The sequence below is a fragment of the Phyllobates terribilis genome, unplaced genomic scaffold, assembly GCF_046119375.1.
Source record: "Phyllobates terribilis strain yellow unplaced genomic scaffold, ASM4611937v1 Scaffold_311__1_contigs__length_2239622, whole genome shotgun sequence".
Taxonomy (NCBI): Eukaryota; Metazoa; Chordata; class Amphibia; order Anura; family Dendrobatidae; genus Phyllobates; species Phyllobates terribilis.
Window position 1 is genome coordinate 40,311 of NW_027363071.1, and position 12,952 is coordinate 53,262.

General features: G+C 45.3%; 7 non-coding genes and 2 pseudogenes across 7 annotated transcripts; all 9 read left to right on the top strand.

Moving 5' to 3' along the window:
• The first annotated feature begins 2,443 nt into the window (after window positions 1-2,443).
• LOC141221048 (U2 spliceosomal RNA) lies at window positions 2,444-2,634 on the top strand. Its single transcript, XR_012289137.1, has one exon. It is a non-coding gene; the product is annotated as a U2 spliceosomal RNA (small nuclear RNA).
• Window positions 2,635-3,746: 1,112 nt separating this feature from the next.
• On the top strand, window positions 3,747-3,937 carry LOC141221060 (U2 spliceosomal RNA). The gene has a single exon (XR_012289141.1). It is a non-coding gene; the product is annotated as a U2 spliceosomal RNA (small nuclear RNA).
• A 1,115-nt stretch (window positions 3,938-5,052) lies between these two features.
• Window positions 5,053-5,243, top strand: LOC141221064 (U2 spliceosomal RNA). The gene has a single exon (XR_012289142.1). It is a non-coding gene; the product is annotated as a U2 spliceosomal RNA (small nuclear RNA).
• Window positions 5,244-6,355: 1,112 nt separating this feature from the next.
• On the top strand, window positions 6,356-6,546 carry LOC141221065 (U2 spliceosomal RNA). The gene has a single exon (XR_012289143.1). It is a non-coding gene; the product is annotated as a U2 spliceosomal RNA (small nuclear RNA).
• A 1,115-nt stretch (window positions 6,547-7,661) lies between these two features.
• Window positions 7,662-7,753, top strand: LOC141221059 (U2 spliceosomal RNA; annotated as a pseudogene).
• A 794-nt stretch (window positions 7,754-8,547) lies between these two features.
• On the top strand, window positions 8,548-8,727 carry LOC141221046 (U2 spliceosomal RNA; annotated as a pseudogene).
• Window positions 8,728-9,842: 1,115 nt separating this feature from the next.
• LOC141221066 (U2 spliceosomal RNA) lies at window positions 9,843-10,033 on the top strand. Its single transcript, XR_012289144.1, has one exon. It is a non-coding gene; the product is annotated as a U2 spliceosomal RNA (small nuclear RNA).
• A 1,115-nt stretch (window positions 10,034-11,148) lies between these two features.
• Window positions 11,149-11,339, top strand: LOC141221016 (U2 spliceosomal RNA). Its single transcript, XR_012289110.1, has one exon. It is a non-coding gene; the product is annotated as a U2 spliceosomal RNA (small nuclear RNA).
• Window positions 11,340-12,454: 1,115 nt separating this feature from the next.
• LOC141221067 (U2 spliceosomal RNA) lies at window positions 12,455-12,645 on the top strand. The gene has a single exon (XR_012289145.1). It is a non-coding gene; the product is annotated as a U2 spliceosomal RNA (small nuclear RNA).
• The last annotated feature ends 307 nt before the right edge of the window (window positions 12,646-12,952 follow it).

Consider the following 12,952-nt stretch of genomic DNA (forward strand, 5'->3'; position numbering starts at 1 on the left):
ATACTAAATGCATACCAGAGCACCCGATGCAAACTCAAGTAGCGAGCACTTGCTCTCAACACTAGTCGCCATATCGTCATCTTTTTTTCTTACTTTTGAAAAAAATCCCAACCCCAGCCCTAACCCTAGCACAACCCTAGCCCCAGCACAACCCTAGCCCCAGCACAACCCTAGCCCCAGCACAACCCTAGCCCCAGCACAGCCCTAGCCCCAAACCCAGCCCTAACCCTAGCCCAATCCTAACTCAAGAGTTTATTTTTGACGCCGTTCCTTGTGCGGTATAAGTGATTAGACGACTTTATTCTTCGGGTCGGTGTGATTACAGCAATGCCAGAATCATATGGGGTTTTTATGACTGACAGCTGTCACACACTAAAAGACGCATTTTTTGTAAAATCTAGTTTTTGCATCGCCATATTTTGAGAGCTATAATTTTTCCAGATTTTGGCAGACAGTCATGTGACGGCTCGTTTTTTGCAGGATGACTTGACGTTGTTATTGGTGCCATTTTCAGGCACGTGACATTTTTTGATCGCTTTCTATTCCGATTTTTGGGAGGCAGAATAAACAAAAACCAACAATTCAGGAATTGTTTTTTTTTTTTTTTTTATTCTGTTCCGCGTGTGGTAAAATTGATGAGGCAGCTTTACTCTTCGGGTCAGTACGTTTACAGCGGTACCACATTTGTATCATTTTTCTATGTTTTGGCGCTTATACACAATAAAAGCTATTTTATAGAAAAAAATATTTTTTAGTATCGCTTTATTCTGAGAGCTATAACTTTTTTATTTTTCGGCTGATGGAGCTATATGGCGGCTTGTTTTTTGCCGGACGAGATGACGTTTTCAGCGGTATCATTTTTATTTATATGCGTCTTTTTGATCGCGTGTTATTCCACTTTTTGTTTGGCGGTATGGTGATAAAGCATTGTTTTTTGCTTGGTTTTTTTTTTTTTTTTTTTACCGTGTTCACTGAAGGGGTTAACTAGTGGGACAGTTTTATAAGTCAGGTTATTCCGGACGCGGCGATACCAAATATGTGTACTTTTATTGTTTTTTTTTTATTTTTTTTATAATCATATTTATTGATGGGTACATTATATTTTTATTTTTGGTGTATTAATTTTTTTATTTTTTTATAATATTTTTGCACATTTTTTTTTTTTTTTTTCCACTTTCACACAGTTTATACACTTTATTACTTTGTCCCACTCTGGGACTTTCACTTTTTTTTTTCTGATCGCCTGCATGGCACAGGAATGGAGCACCATCCCTATGCCATGCAAGCTGTCAGAAATGCACAGTGTGAAGATTGCTTGGAGATGCACTGCGCATGTCCAAGCAATCTTCCTGCTCTCTGGTGACCCGGATGTTGTCATGACGACATCGGGTCGTCATGGCAACACCCGGGAAGCCTTTGCAGACTGCGCTGGAAGCCGGAAGAGGAGGTGAGTATCGCCGATCACCTCCCCTTGCCCCCGCAATGCCGCGATCGACTTCGATCGACTTCGATCGCAGCATCGCGGGGGTTAATGTGCTGGGAGCGGTGCGTGACCGCTCCCTGCACATAGTACCGGGTGTCAGCTGTGACAATCAGCTGACACCCGGCGGCGATCGCGCCCGCACAGCCTGTGTGCGGGCGCGATCGCGATGACGTACTAATACGGGTCTGGCTCTTAAGTCCCAGGGCACAGACGCGTATTAGTACGTCAGATGTTATTAAGGGGTTAAACTCACCTGAGCTAACAGGTATGTGCGCTGGTTACTCTGCTGCGCTTAAAATTTCTTTTTTGGTTTGCTACAATGCCTTTTCTGAAACGTTGTCTCCTTCTGCTGGAACACTGACTTCTTTCATTTAATGCCTGCAGACTACAAAAGAGAACCCAACCCAAAAAGTTTGGTTGATTAGTCTGTGGCATTCTGTTAAACTGTTGCTTATGGCGGTCTCTGTGAGCTTCTCAGCGACATTCAGCCAGCCAGGTATCCTGCCTGCAGTAGATGGAATGTGGCAATGGAACGCTGGCTGCGCGTGTCATAATAGGCTCTGAGCCTTTATATACCTGTGCACAGCAGCAGCCACCTTCAGTCTGCTGCTGGACAGCCAGCAGCAGCAGCAGCAGGAGAGGTATGTAATCAGGAGCCCTCCTGCTAAGGGTAGACAGCTGCTCGTTCCACCCCACCCCCCGCCTTAATTGGTTCTCCTCCCTTCCAACGGTGTTGAGGCGGGTGGGAACAGCAGGGGGTGAAGGTGCTGTGTTTAAAGAGGTGGAGTTATGCAGATCTAAAACGCGTGGATTGCAGCAGCAGCAAGCCGAAAAGTGCAGGCATGTAAGGGATCTAGAGGTTGACAACATGTCTTCTTAACGGGAGTCCAGGAGCTCATCTCCACAAATGGACTTTTCAGGATCCTTGGGTGGCTCCGTAGTTTGAAACCAATTCTGGTTATCGCTTCTCGGCCTTTTGGCTAAGATCAAGTGTAGTATCTGTTCTTATCAGTTTAATATCTGATACGTCCCCTATCTGGGGACCATATATTAAATGGATTTTTAGAACAGGGAGATGGAAAAAGAGCTTGCTCTGTCCACTCCACGCATTGACCTGGTATTGCAGTATCTCCAGGACCGGTGCACCCCTTCTTTAATGCAGTTTCTAAAATCAGAAAGAATTGAATTCAATGTTTTTTGTTCATTTTGCTTGTTTGTCGGATTTTGGGATGGACTCTTTGGCTTTGCTTTTCTTCTCCTCATTGGATTTTTCATGTTCAAAGTTGCAGAAGCCAGATTACAAGCTCATTTTGGTTCAACTTCAGCAACTGTGCATTGCATTGCCATGTAATGTGATGCAATGCTATCTTTCTAGCTCTCCCTTTTTACTTCCTTTTGGATAAACAGACATATTAGGCAAGCATTTTGGAGCTTTCACCTAAATAACTACAGGTGGTGAGATAAGCTGCACAATATAATTGACCTTTCAGTATATTGTTGCACACACACCATCTATTTAGCAAATGCCCTTGTTATCAACAGCAGCCTTTTAAACTCACCTGAGCTAACAGGTATGTGCGCTGGTTACTCTGCTGCGCTTAAAATTTCTTTTTTGGTTTGCTACAATGCCTTTTCTGAAACGTTGTCTCCTTCTGCTGGAACACTGACTTCTTTCATTTAATGCCTGCAGACTATAAAAGAGAACCCAACCCAAAAAGTTTGGTTGATTAGTCTGTGGCATTCTGTTAAACTGTTGCTTATGGCGGTCTCTGTGAGCTTCTCAGCGACATTCAGCCAGCCAGGTATCCTGCCTGCAGTAGATGGAATGTGGCAATGGAACGCTGGCTGCGCGTGTCATAATAGGCTCTGAGCCTTTATATACCTGTGCACAGCAGCAGCCACCTTCAGTCTGCTGCTGGACAGCCAGCAGCAGCAGCAGGAGAGGTATGTAATCAGGAGCCCTCCTGCTAAGGGTAGACAGCTGCTCGTTCCACCCCACCCCCCGCCTTAATTGGTTCTCCTCCCTTCCAACGGTGTTGAGGCGGGTGGGAACAGCAGGGGGTGAAGGTGCTGTGTTTAAAGAGGTGGAGTTATGCAGATCTAAAACGCGTGGATTGCAGCAGCAGCAAGCCGAAAAGTGCAGGCATGTAAGGGATCTAGAGGTTGACAACATGTCTTCTTAACGGGAGTCCAGGAGCTCATCTCCACAAATGGACTTTTCAGGATCCTTGGGTGGCTCCGTAGTTTGAAACCAATTCTGGTTATCGCTTCTCGGCCTTTTGGCTAAGATCAAGTGTAGTATCTGTTCTTATCAGTTTAATATCTGATACGTCCCCTATCTGGGGACCATATATTAAATGGATTTTTAGAACAGGGAGATGGAAAAAGAGCTTGCTCTGTCCACTCCACGCATTGACCTGGTATTGCAGTATCTCCAGGACCGGTGCACCCCTTCTTTAATGCAGTTTCTAAAATCAGAAAGAATTGAATTCAATGTTTTTTGTTCATTTTGCTTGTTTGTCGAATTTTGGGATGGACTCTTTGGCTTTGCTTTTCTTCTCCTCATTGGATTTTTCATGTTCAAAGTTGCAGAAGCCAGATTACAAGCTCATTTTGGTTCAACTTCAGCAACTGTGCATTGCATTGCCATGTAATGTGATGCAATGCTATCTTTCTAGCTCTCCCTTTTTACTTCCTTTTGGATAAACAGACATATTAGGCAAGCATTTTGGAGCTTTCACCTAAATAACTACAGGTGGTGAGATAAGCTGCACAATATAATTGACCTTTCAGTATATTGTTGCACACACACCATCTATTTAGCAAATGCCCTTGTTATCAACAGCAGCCTTTTAAACTCACCTGAGCTAACAGGTATGTGCGCTGGTTACTCTGCTGCACTTAAAATGTCTTTTTTGGTTTGCTACAATGCCTTTTCTGAAACGTTGTCTCCTTCTGCTGGAACACTGACTTCTTTCATTTAATGCCTGCAGACTATAAAAGAGAACCCAACCCAAAAAGTTTGGTTGATTAGTCTGTGGCATTCTGTTAAACTGTTGCTTATGGCGGTCTCTGTGAGCTTCTCAGCGACATTCAGCCAGCCAGGTATCCTGCCTGCAGTAGATGGAATGTGGCAATGGAACGCTGGCTGCGCGTGTCATAATAGGCTCTGAGCCTTTATATACCTGTGCACAGCAGCAGCCACCTTCAGTCTGCTGCTGGACAGCCAGCAGCAGCAGCAGCAGGAGAGGTATGTAATCAGGAGCCCTCCTGCTAAGGGTAGACAGCTGCTCGTTCCACCCCACCCCCCGCCTTAATTGGTTCTCCTCCCTTCCAACGGTGTTGAGGCGGGTGGGAACAGCAGGGGGTGAAGGTGCTGTGTTTAAAGAGGTGGAGTTATGCAGATCTAAAACGCGTGGATTGCAGCAGCAGCAAGCCGAAAAGTGCAGGCATGTAAGGGATCTAGAGGTTGACAACATGTCTTCTTAACGGGAGTCCAGGAGCTCATCTCCACAAATGGACTTTTCAGGATCCTTGGGTGGCTCCGTAGTTTGAAACCAATTCTGGTTATCGCTTCTCGGCCTTTTGGCTAAGATCAAGTGTAGTATCTGTTCTTATCAGTTTAATATCTGATACGTCCCCTATCTGGGGACCATATATTAAATGGATTTTTAGAACAGGGAGATGGAAAAAGAGCTTGCTCTGTCCACTCCACGCATTGACCTGGTATTGCAGTATCTCCAGGACCGGTGCACCCCTTCTTTAATGCAGTTTCTAAAATCAGAAAGAATTGAATTCAATGTTTTTTGTTCATTTTGCTTGTTTGTCGGATTTTGGGATGGACTCTTTGGCTTTGCTTTTCTTCTCCTCATTGGATTTTTCATGTTCAAAGTTGCAGAAGCCAGATTACAAGCTCATTTTGGTTCAACTTCAGCAACTGTGCATTGCATTGCCATGTAATGTAATGCAATGCTATCTTTCTAGCTCTCCCTTTTTACTTCCTTTTGGATAAACAGACATATTAGGCAAGCATTTTGGAGCTTTCACCTAAATAACTACAGGTGGTGAGATAAGCTGCACAATATAATTGACCTTTCAGTATATTGTTGCACACACACCATCTATTTAGCAAATGCCCTTGTTATCAACAGCAGCCTTTTAAACTCACCTGAGCTAACAGGTATGTGCGCTGGTTACTCTGCTGCGCTTAAAATTTCTTTTTTGGTTTGCTACAATGCCTTTTCTGAAACGTTGTCTCCTTCTGCTGGAACACTGACTTCTTTCATTTAATGCCTGCAGACTATAAAAGAGAACCCAACCCAAAAAGCTTGGTTGATTAGTCTGTGGCATTCTGTTAAACTGTTGCTTATGGCGGTCTCTGTGAGCTTCTCAGCGACATTCAGCCAGCCAGGTATCCTGCCTGCAGTAGATGGAATGTGGCAATGGAACGCTGGCTGCGCGTGTCATAATAGGCTCTGAGCCTTTATATACCTGTGCACAGCAGCAGCCACCTTCAGTCTGCTGCTGGACAGCCAGCAGCAGCAGCAGGAGAGGTATGTAATCAGGAGCCCTCCTGCTAAGGGTAGACAGCTGCTCGTTCCACCCCACCCCCCGCCTTAATTGGTTCTCCTCCCTTCCAACGGTGTTGAGGCGGGTGGGAACAGCAGGGGGTGAAGGTGCTGTGTTTAAAGAGGTGGAGTTATGCAGATCTAAAACGCGTGGATTGCAGCAGCAGCAAGCCGAAAAGTGCAGGCATGTAAGGGATCTAGAGGTTGACAACATGTCTTCTTAACGGGAGTCCAGGAGCTCATCTCCACAAATGGACTTTTCAGGATCCTTGGGTGGCTCCGTAGTTTGAAACCAATTCTGGTTATCGCTTCTCGGCCTTTTGGCTAAGATCAAGTGTAGTATCTGTTCTTATCAGTTTAATATCTGATACGTCCCCTATCTGGGGACCATATATTAAATGGATTTTTAGAACAGGGAGATGGAAAAAGAGCTTGCTCTGTCCACTCCACGCATTGACCTGGTATTGCAGTATCTCCAGGACCGGTGCACCCCTTCTTTAATGCAGTTTCTAAAATCAGAAAGAATTGAATTCAATGTTTTTTGTTCATTTTGCTTGTTTGTCGGATTTTGGGATGGACTCTTTGGCTTTGCTTTTCTTCTCCTCATTGGATTTTTCATGTTCAAAGTTGCAGAAGCCAGATTACAAGCTCATTTTGGTTCAACTTCAGCAACTGTGCATTGCATTGCCATGTAATGTGATGCAATGCTATCTTTCTAGCTCTCCCTTTTTACTTCCTTTTGGATAAACAGACATATTAGGCAAGCATTTTGGAGCTTTCACCTAAATAACTACAGGTGGTGAGATAAGCTGCACAATATAATTGACCTTTCAGTATATTGTTGCACACACACCATCTATTTAGCAAATGCCCTTGTTATCAACAGCAGCCTTTTAAACTCACCTGAGCTAACAGGTATGTGCGCTGGTTACTCTGCTGCGCTTAAAATTTCTTTTTTGGTTTGCTACAATGCCTTTTCTGAAACGTTGTCTCCTTCTGCTGGAACACTGACTTCTTTCATTTAATGCCTGCAGACTATAAAAGAGAACCCAACCCAAAAAGTTTGGTTGATTAGTCTGTGGCATTCTGTTAAACTGTTGCTTATGGCGGTCTCTGTGAGCTTCTCAGCGACATTCAGCCAGCCAGGTATCCTGCCTGCAGTAGATGGAATGTGGCAATGGAACGCTGGCTGCGCGTGTCATAATAGGCTCTGAGCCTTTATATACCTGTGCACAGCAGCAGCCACCTTCAGTCTGCTGCTGGACAGCCAGCAGCAGCAGCAGCAGGAGAGGTATGTAATCAGGAGCCCTCCTGCTAAGGGTAGACAGCTGCTCGTTCCACCCCACCCCCCGCCTTAATTGGTTCTCCTCCCTTCCAACGGTGTTGAGGCGGGTGGGAACAGCAGGGGGTGAAGGTGCTGTGTTTAAAGAGGTGGAGTTATGCAGATCTAAAACGCGTGGATTGCAGCAGCAGCAAGCCGAAAAGTGCAGGCATGTAAGGGATCTAGAGGTTGACAACATGTCTTCTTAACGGGAGTCCAGGAGCTCATCTCCACAAATGGACTTTTCAGGATCCTTGGGTGGCTCCGTAGTTTGAAACCAATTCTGGTTATCGCTTCTCGGCCTTTTGGCTAAGATCAAGTGTAGTATCTTTCGAAAAGGCGGTTTTGGATGTTGGCCGCCCTAGTAGATTGATACATTATGCACACTGGGGTTTAGGCGCTTGTTAGTACGCCAGGTGGCTAATATAGTCATCTGGTGGAAAGCATGGCCCCCCAGGATCGACGCCATTGGGCCGGGGAAGATCGAAAGCCCGAAGTGTGAAGTGCCCCAGGAGTGGTGACCCTGGGGTGCCTTAACTCACTGGGATTGGGAACCCCACTTGAGTTTATGGCACATTTGCACAAGCACTTCAAATTTTCTTTCTTCGCACACACCCTTATTCCGGGCCTTCTGGCCTTAGGATGGGGAATTTTTCAATTCCCGGTCGAAGGTCCGGGCAGTATTATACTGTGAAACCTTCACTATTTATTTAATTTCTTTGTCACTGTGTGTCCACTTATTCACGTGTGTCACGTCCTACTAGGATTTTGTCGGGATGCGGTTCCCTTACGGGTTCCTCTCTTGGCAGGTCTAGGGGGGGAGTGTGTGGCCATCAGGTTCCGCTCCCCCCTGAACCCCCCTGGCTCTCCTCTTTCGGGAGGAGAGCGTTGTTGGCTCCCCTCTTCCGGGAGGGGAGCACAGTCTTTGGCTCCCAGTGCCTTGCTCGGGTGAGAACTCGGGCAGGTGCTGGGGGTAAGATTGGGTCGCCTCTGGCTTCGGCTGGAGGTGGCTTTTTGTCCCTGTTCCTCGCTGTGGCCTTTTGGCTCGGAGGGACGGGGAATGGTTTGGGGGACCCTTCTCCTTTTGGAGAGGGTTTCAAGAAGACCAGCATCCTAGTGCACTTTTTTTGTGGCACTTGTCACTTTTTTAAGCGCACTCGGGTTTTGTACACGAATTCGGGCTTTCAAAAAAAAAAAAAAAATCTGTTCTTATCAGTTTAATATCTGATACGTCCCCTATCTGGGGACCATATATTAAATGGATTTTTAGAACAGGGAGATGGAAAAAGAGCTTGCTCTGTCCACTCCACGCATTGACCTGGTATTGCAGTATCTCCAGGACCGGTGCACCCCTTCTTTAATGCAGTTTCTAAAATCAGAAAGAATTGAATTCAATGTTTTTTGTTCATTTTGCTTGTTTGTCGGATTTTGGGATGGACTCTTTGGCTTTGCTTTTCTTCTCCTCATTGGATTTTTCATGTTCAAAGTTGCAGAAGCCAGATTACAAGCTCATTTTGGTTCAACTTCAGCAACTGTGCATTGCATTGCCATGTAATGTGATGCAATGCTATCTTTCTAGCTCTCCCTTTTTACTTCCTTTTGGATAAACAGACATATTAGGCAAGCATTTTGGAGCTTTCACCTAAATAACTACAGGTGGTGAGATAAGCTGCACAATATAATTGACCTTTCAGTATATTGTTGCACACACACCATCTATTTAGCAAATGCCCTTGTTATCAACAGCAGCCTTTTAAACTCACCTGAGCTAACAGGTATGTGCGCTGGTTACTCTGCTGCGCTTAAAATTTCTTTTTTGGTTTGCTACAATGCCTTTTCTGAAACGTTGTCTCCTTCTGCTGGAACACTGACTTCTTTCATTTAATGCCTGCAGACTATAAAAGAGAACCCAACCCAAAAAGTTTGGTTGATTAGTCTGTGGCATTCTGTTAAACTGTTGCTTATGGCGGTCTCTGTGAGCTTCTCAGCGACATTCAGCCAGCCAGGTATCCTGCCTGCAGTAGATGGAATGTGGCAATGGAACGCTGGCTGCGCGTGTCATAATAGGCTCTGAGCCTTTATATACCTGTGCACAGCAGCAGCCACCTTCAGTCTGCTGCTGGACAGCCAGCAGCAGCAGCAGCAGGAGAGGTATGTAATCAGGAGCCCTCCTGCTAAGGGTAGACAGCTGCTCGTTCCACCCCACCCCCCGCCTTAATTGGTTCTCCTCCCTTCCAACGGTGTTGAGGCGGGTGGGAACAGCAGGGGGTGAAGGTGCTGTGTTTAAAGAGGTGGAGTTATGCAGATCTAAAACGCGTGGATTGCAGCAGCAGCAAGCCGAAAAGTGCAGGCATGTAAGGGATCTAGAGGTTGACAACATGTCTTCTTAACGGGAGTCCAGGAGCTCATCTCCACAAATGGACTTTTCAGGATCCTTGGGTGGCTCCGTAGTTTGAAACCAATTCTGGTTATCGCTTCTCGGCCTTTTGGCTAAGATCAAGTGTAGTATCTGTTCTTATCAGTTTAATATCTGATACGTCCCCTATCTGGGGACCATATATTAAATGGATTTTTAGAACAGGGAGATGGAAAAAGAGCTTGCTCTGTCCACTCCACGCATTGACCTGGTATTGCAGTATCTCCAGGACCGGTGCACCCCTTCTTTAATGCAGTTTCTAAAATCAGAAAGAATTGAATTCAATGTTTTTTGTTCATTTTGCTTGTTTGTCGGATTTTGGGATGGACTCTTTGGCTTTGCTTTTCTTCTCCTCATTGGATTTTTCATGTTCAAAGTTGCAGAAGCCAGATTACAAGCTCATTTTGGTTCAACTTCAGCAACTGTGCATTGCATTGCCATGTAATGTGATGCAATGCTATCTTTCTAGCTCTCCCTTTTTACTTCCTTTTGGATAAACAGACATATTAGGCAAGCATTTTGGAGCTTTCACCTAAATAACTACAGGTGGTGAGATAAGCTGCACAATATAATTGACCTTTCAGTATATTGTTGCACACACACCATCTATTTAGCAAATGCCCTTGTTATCAACAGCAGCCTTTTAAACTCACCTGAGCTAACAGGTATGTGCGCTGGTTACTCTGCTGCGCTTAAAATTTCTTTTTTGGTTTGCTACAATGCCTTTTCTGAAACGTTGTCTCCTTCTGCTGGAACACTGACTTCTTTCATTTAATGCCTGCAGACTATAAAAGAGAACCCAACCCAAAAAGTTTGGTTGATTAGTCTGTGGCATTCTGTTAAACTGTTGCTTATGGCGGTCTCTGTGAGCTTCTCAGCGACATTCAGCCAGCCAGGTATCCTGCCTGCAGTAGATGGAATGTGGCAATGGAACGCTGGCTGCGCGTGTCATAATAGGCTCTGAGCCTTTATATACCTGTGCACAGCAGCAGCCACCTTCAGTCTGCTGCTGGACAGCCAGCAGCAGCAGCAGCAGGAGAGGTATGTAATCAGGAGCCCTCCTGCTAAGGGTAGACAGCTGCTCGTTCCACCCCACCCCCCGCCTTAATTGGTTCTCCTCCCTTCCAACGGTGTTGAGGCGGGTGGGAACAGCAGGGGGTGAAGGTGCTGTGTTTAAAGAGGTGGAGTTATGCAGATCTAAAACGCGTGGATTGCAGCAGCAGCAAGCCGAAAAGTGCAGGCATGTAAGGGATCTAGAGGTTGACAACATGTCTTCTTAACGGGAGTCCAGGAGCTCATCTCCACAAATGGACTTTTCAGGATCCTTGGGTGGCTCCGTAGTTTGAAACCAATTCTGGTTATCGCTTCTCGGCCTTTTGGCTAAGATCAAGTGTAGTATCTGTTCTTATCAGTTTAATATCTGATACGTCCCCTATCTGGGGACCATATATTAAATGGATTTTTAGAACAGGGAGATGGAAAAAGAGCTTGCTCTGTCCACTCCACACATTGACCTGGTATTGCAGTATCTCCAGGACCGGTGCACCCCTTCTTTAATGCAGTTTCTAAAATCAGAAAGAATTGAATTCAATGTTTTTTGTTCATTTTGCTTGTTTGTCGGATTTTGGGATGGACTCTTTGGCTTTGCTTTTCTTCTCCTCATTGGATTTTTCATGTTCAAAGTTGCAGAAGCCAGATTACAAGCTCATTTTGGTTCAACTTCAGCAACTGTGCATTGCATTGCCATGTAATGTGATGCAATGCTATCTTTCTAGCTCTCCCTTTTTACTTCGTTTTGGATAAACAGACATATTAGGCAAGCATTTTGGAGCTTTCACCTAAATAACTACAGGTGGTGAGATAAGCTGCACAATATAATTGACCTTTCAGTATATTGTTGCACACACACCATCTATTTAGCAAATGCCCTTGTTATCAACAGCAGCCTTTTAAACTCACCTGAGCTAACAGGTATGTGCGCTGGTTACTCTGCTGCGCTTAAAATTTCTTTTTTGGTTTGCTACAATGCCTTTTCTGAAACGTTGTCTCCTTCTGCTGGAACACTGACTTCTTTCATTTAATGCCTGCAGACTATAAAAGAGAACCCAACCCAAAAAGTTTGGTTGATTAGTCTGTGGCATTCTGTTAAACTGTTGCTTATGGCGGTCTCTGTGAGCTTCTCAGCGACATTCAGCCAGCCAGGTATCCTGCCTGCAGTAGATGGAATGTGGCAATGGAACGCTGGCTGCGCGTGTCATAATAGGCTCTGAGCCTTTATATACCTGTGCACAGCAGCAGCCACCTTCAGTCTGCTGCTGGACAGCCAGCAGCAGCAGCAGCAGGAGAGGTATGTAATCAGGAGCCCTCCTGCTAAGGGTAGACAGCTGCTCGTTCCACCCCACCCCCCGCCTTAATTGGTTCTCCTCCCTTCCAACGGTGTTGAGGCGGGTGGGAACAGCAGGGGGTGAAGGTGCTGTGTTTAAAGAGGTGGAGTTATGCAGATCTAAAACGCGTGGATTGCAGCAGCAGCAAGCCGAAAAGTGCAGGCATGTAAGGGATCTAGAGGTTGACAACATGTCTTCTTAACGGGAGTCCAGGAGCTCATCTCCACAAATGGACTTTTCAGGATCCTTGGGTGGCTCCGTAGTTTGAAACCAATTCTGGTTATCGCTTCTCGGCCTTTTGGCTAAGATCAAGTGTAGTATCTGTTCTTATCAGTTTAATATCTGATACGTCCCCTATCTGGGGACCATATATTAAATGGATTTTTAGAACAGGGAGATGGAAAAAGAGCTTGCTCTGTCCACTCCACGCATTGACCTGGTATTGCAGTATCTCCAGGACCGGTGCACCCCTTCTTTAATGCAGTTTCTAAAATCAGAAAGAATTGAATTCAATGTTTTTTGTTCATTTTGCTTGTTTGTCGGATTTTGGGATGGACTCTTTGGCTTTGCTTTTCTTCTCCTCATTGGATTTTTCATGTTCAAAGTTGCAGAAGCCAGATTACAAGCTCATTTTGGTTCAACTTCAGCAACTGTGCATTGCATTGCCATGTAATGTGATGCAATGCTATCTTTCTAGCTCTCCCTTTTTACTTCCTTTTGGATAAACAGACATATTAGGCAAGCATTTTGGAGCTTTCACCTAAATAACTACAGGTGGTG